The sequence below is a fragment of the Armigeres subalbatus genome, unplaced genomic scaffold, assembly GCF_024139115.2.
Source record: "Armigeres subalbatus isolate Guangzhou_Male unplaced genomic scaffold, GZ_Asu_2 Contig1299, whole genome shotgun sequence".
NCBI classification, from domain to species: Eukaryota; Metazoa; Arthropoda; class Insecta; order Diptera; family Culicidae; genus Armigeres; species Armigeres subalbatus.
The window spans coordinates 263421-269420 of NW_026942064.1; positions in this window are offsets into that span (position 1 = coordinate 263421).

A 6000-nucleotide genomic window follows, 5' to 3' on the forward strand; every position below is an offset into this window, starting at 1 on the left:
GCTGGCAATCAACGTGGGTTCATTAGTGGTGGTGGTAGCGAAATAGTGCTGGATGGTGAAAAATTTGAAGTGGTAGAAGAATTTGTGTATCTTGGAACATTAGTGACGTGCGATAATGATGTTACCCGCGAGGTGAAAAGGCGTATTGCAGCTGCAAATAGGGCTTATTACGGACTTCGTAACCAGCTTAAGTCCCGTAGTCTGCAAACGAAAACAAAACTTGCGCTGTATACTACTCGGATTCTTCCGGTGGCTTTATACGGCCATGAGACATGGACGTTAAAGGAGGCTGATCGGAGAGCTCTCGGAGTGTTTGAGCGTAAGGTGCTGCGGACAATACTCGGCGGTAAACAGGAGAACGGTATCTGGCGGCGTCGCATGAATCACGAATTGTACCAGGTGTATAAAGGGCTGGATATTATTAAGCTTATACAACACGGCAGACTACGGTGGGCTGGTCACGTTGTTCGTATGCCGGAAGAACGTCAAGCGAAGATAATATTTAGTAGAGAACCCGGAAGAGGCCGCAGGCTTCGTGGAAGGCCGCGTACACGATGGCTTTTTGCAGTTGAAGAGGACCTGAGGGCGCTCAATGTTCAGGGCGACTGGAAGCGATTGGCCCAGGATCGAGTCCAGTGGAGAAGGATACTCCATTCGGCGTAGGTTCATCGAAGAGCTGTAGCCCATCAAGTAAGTAAGTAGGCTTCCTCCATCCTCTCAAAGTTGCGTGCCATGATATCAATGTCGTCGGCGAAACCAAATAACTGGACGGACTTCGTGAAAACCGTACCACTCGTGTCAATCCCTGCCCTTCGTATTACTCCCTCCAAAGCGATGTTGAATAGCAGACACGAGAGACCATCACCTTACCGTAACCCTCTACGCGTTTCGGAGGGACTCGAGAATGCCCCTGAAACTCGAACTACGCACAAAACCCGATCCATCGTCGCCTTGATCAACCGTATCAGTTTATCCGGAAATCCGTTTTCGTGCATTAACTGCCATAGCTGGTCCCGATCGATTGTATCATATGCGGCTTTGAAGTCGATGAATAGATGATGTGTGGGCCATACCTGACGTATGGCGAACACCTGGTCTGTGGTAGAGCGTTCACCCATAAATCCCGCCTGGTACTGCCCCACGAACTCTCTTGCAATTGGTGTTAGTCGGCGGCATAAAATTTGGGAGAGTACCTTGTAGGCGGCGTTCAGCAATGTGATTGCGCGGTAGTTGCTACAATCCAGCTTATCGCCCTTTTTGTAGATGGGACACACGACACCTTCCATCCACTCCTGCGGCAAAACTTCCGCCTCCCAAATCTTGGTAATGACCCAGTGCAGCGCTCTAGCCAGTGCCTCACCACCGTGTTTAAATAGCTCTCCTGGTAGTTGGTCAACCACAGGGGCTTTGTTGTTCTTCAGCCGGCCAATCTCCTCCTGGATTTCCTGGAGATCCGGAGCCGGTAGAATTATGTCCTGCGCGCGTTCCCCCAGGTGCATCACCATACCGCCATCTTCGTCTGTCACATCGCCATTCAGGTGCTCTTCGTAGTGCTGCCGCACCTTTGGATTACCTCACGCTCGTTTGTAAGAAGGTTCCCGTTTATGTCCTTACACATATCGGGCTGTGGCGCGTGGCCCTTACGTGAACTGTTCAACTTCTCATAGAACTTTTGTGCGTTATTAGCGCGGTACAGTTCCTCCGTCTCTTCACGGTGTAATGGTCCTGCTGTTCCTCTTGTTGGGTTGATCTTCTTGGCACCACGAGGACGAAGGATGGTGTGATAATCACTAGTCACATTTAAAGACCGGGTTAACACTTGGTCCGAAGACCAAAACTGAACTGATTTATTCTGGCTAGACGGACCTTATTTATAAGGCGATCCAGGCCTCAAGAATGCTTAGTTTACAAATTGTTAATATAGAACCTAATGGAAGGTTCCTGGAGTGACTTTAGCTAAGACCAGCATATGCTCGTCAGTGGTCGCATCGATCGATTCGTAATTCGAGCCGAAACCTTTACATCGTTGCAATCGATTTGCGAACGTAAGCGATGCGATGTAAACGATCGCACGTTTTTCGCGGTTCTAGAATTGGCTCGTCTTTTGCATTACAACGGTCTCGATCCTCCTGCTGGCGCTTTTTCCTCCGGAAATCGAGTTTTGTCTGTTCCGCGCCCGTTTGTATCGTGCCTCGTTCGCCTCAAAAACAATTAAATAGCATAGCATAAACCTTTGCTAAATTCTTAGATGGAGTTCTGGAGAAAATAATATTCAGGGTTATTGTAGATTTCATCACAATCTACAATTAGGTAATTACAAGATTAGAAGTTTAGATTAGTTATTACTACTGTTAACTATTAGTTATTACACACTGGTGGTATTCGTACCATGGTACAAGTTGTACCACAGGTGTGTCGCCATGGTACAATATGTACTCGGGTATATAACCGTGGTATACCACGGTCCTTGTACTACCAGTGTGTCTTTAGTATAAGATGTTTTCCAAGTTTTTAGTATAAGTTTTTTCAATGTTTATATCATTCAAGCAATTGAAGAAAATGAAAAAGAGTAAAATGAAACCAAACAAATAACAAAATATCAAAAACGCTTATTTAATTAAATAATTATTTAATCATAATTATTGTTTTTAGGGAAAACTGTTGAATTCAAAGTTAGCATTGTGTAATTGAAAAAAAAAACCTTTATTACGCATTGCAAGAAAAATTTGGATTCCAGGGAAATTCTAGCGCGCTTACCAGTAAATCTCCCACCCAAATGATCATAGTCGTCCATGATATCACGTGCTTGTGTATCCGAAATATTCTGTCATTGGAAAGTGTTCTATGGCGAATTTAAATAATAACATCAGTATGAATCTAATCTAAGCTAACATCAGTATGAATTCTATTTGAATTAAAAAGCTCTGAAGCTCGTGCTGAAGTTTCTTATATATCTTATTTTCATTCACCGATATCCGTACGGAAGATTTTCCTGATGTTCAGATACAGAAGAAATTCTTTTGTATTTTATCTGCGGTTCACAAAAATATGGAAAGACAGAAATCGTTTGAGGAGCGAGGTGTTTTGAAAGGGAAGATGTTGGCGCTCTATTGCATATCTCCACGAAATCAACATTTCGGTATGTTCCCGAAGAATTTCCAAATCATGTAGTCACAAAACGTTGTCAGAATCTTCTACGAATTGGACACATTTTCTATTGAAAACACTTATATTTTCATAAGTTTGAACATGTTTGTTTTATTTTCCATAAAACACCCTTCGAGATGGCCACTCACTTATTCCATTCGATTTGTTGTCCGATGGTCTGTATTCTATTTTATCCAAATCGAAAAACGTTGAGCGGCACTAATCTTATTGGAAGTTGATATGAAAAAATGTATAGACGCATATCGATTTTCAGAACGTTACAAGCCTTATTTATGATTATGAACTATTAAACACACCCAGTTCTTACAATGTTTCATACACATTCGTTATCTGATGATATTATGAGCATCTTCACTGCATCAACTCAACAGGCACTGGAAGTCCCAAGGAAGAGAGGATAACTCTCGCATTGAATAGCAAGATGAGCTTGGCCCATACTGGATTAATGGTTTTGAAATTTATCAATTTTAGTTAATAATTTATAGACTAAACGAAAACGTAAAATCCAATGATAAATGCAAAACAATGCTTACTGTCAACAAGCAGAAACATGAATTACTCAATGCTTGCTATGCAACATTTCCTCTATGCGGAGATAGCTGACTGCGCGTTATTTCCGCGGATCAATCCAAATTTTTCTTTTTCTCCGTAATATCAGAATCTTTTTATTTAACCTGGGAAGAAATATGGCTCATAATGGATTGTGGTCAAATGATTTCCTGTATGGAGGTACGATAAATTTTACAGTGTAAATAAATGTCAAAGTTCATATGTTCATAATGTCATAAATTCTGGTCATGATTCTAATTAGATAGAATTTATATTTTCAAAAGAGCACTGGATATTTATTGAAGTATATTTTAATAGCATTTAGCAGACAGGAAGACATTTTGTTTGAAATATCTTTTGAACAGATTGTTTTCGTCTTCTTTTCATTTTATAAGAAATAAGGAATAGCATAAAAGAGAGAGGAATAATAAAGGATCAGGTGAAGTAATTAAATAGTAGAGCAAAAAGAAAACAATTAAATTGAAATGATACTTAATGATTCCAGTAATTGTTGAAGATCACGGTCCACGGAAAATCCTGACGAATTGATCGTCCAGAGTACACCGAACGTCCACTGCCCAGTCACGGCATTTGATACCGCTACTTCACCGTGTTCACCCTGATTGATTGCTTGCGGTTTATCGTTTGACTTTTTTTTTGCTGGGCCATTCAAAATCGGATTGATAAATTGAATATCCATAAAATTGCTTATTTTTCTCCAACATCTCCAATGGCGGTTTTCCAACTGGTTGAGTGATCACTGGATCGAATTCAGCTTCACAATTGGCTTAGTTTCCCGTCGAACGATTATGGCCTTTCTTCAGAATCCAAGAGTTGAGAAAAAATGTATCCGCCAATTATCATCCAAATGTAGGTAGCGGTAGTAATATTTTCTGCAGCACCAAACAAAAACGTCAACGTGCGTGTCACAGCTTACTCAGTTTTTTTCGTAAAACAAATATTAATCATTTACATGAATTATAAATAAACTTCTATTGATGAGGATCGCAGTAGGACGCGAAAGAAATCGAACGCAAAAATTTCTTCAAGCGTCATTTTTTTGTCTGGTTTCTGGTAAAAAAAATCAAAATACAGTTATACGATTACGATAGGCGAAATGGTGGTAATTCAGAAGAATGCCGTTTGGAGGCTGCATTCACACTTGCCATCAAGATCAATCAAAATTTTAGCACCAGAATGATGACAAAAGCGACTACAATGACGATGAAGAGAGGGAGCGGCATAGCGGTGGTGGCAGTTGTGCATCCGGTGATAGAAGCATTCTGTCTCGCAAAAATAACCTTCTGGATCCACCTTGATGCTCAGCAAACTGACGTCCGGATACAGCCTTCAAATACTTGTCTGGAGTTATATGGACATTGAGGACAGTAAGTCATTGTTAGTAAGTGGTTGGTAAGTAACTACATGGAATATAAAAAGGTGAGCATAATTTCACTTCATCGAATTTTATTTCAACAAATTGAGGACTTGAATTTTATATTTTGAATGGCCATTTCACATTTCCTACAAAATTGTGGTGACAAAAGTGTTATTACGTGTGGCATAAATGCAAAAGAAGTTGTGGGATTTCCTTATACAACGTGATTTGTGTTTTAATATTGGGGGTAGCACTAACTTCTTTAACTCCTTTCATGACATTATGTTGAAAAATGCCAAATGTGCAGGGCTAAAGTTCATGTTAAAAAATCGGTTGAAAGACGGCTGAGTTATTAGCCTTCATGACCACTTTTCGTGACGGTCTGAGATTTGAATCTGCAGAATGACCCCCTATCTTCCCGAAGGACGTAATTCTACATCCAATGCTCTATGCGGTCCTCTTTCTGAATTTGGTGGGTCATTCCAATGTTGTTCTAAAATCAATTTGGTTTTTATGTAAAGGCTCTAACACATATATGTGGCTGTAATCCATGTTCATTGTTGATTGAATTAGGAATAATACATGATCAAGGTTTATGATTTTATGATTTTATATAATTAAAGTGGTAAACCAAGTTGCGCTTCAAAATTCTTGTAGCTCTATTCGCCTACTTTTATATTGTAATGCTTTGATTTGCAATTGCCATATAATATGTGTTTTTTCTCTCTACAACTCTATTTATGAATTCATCCGAGGTTTAGCTAGGTTATTTGTTGAATTTTGGATTTTTATTGCAACAAACTGGCGAAAACCTATCCCACCATTTTTTGCCTTTCATGTTTTTGGCGAAAAACTGCTAGTGAATGTAAAATTTTGAGTTATTTATTTAAGATTTCCCAAAGAAA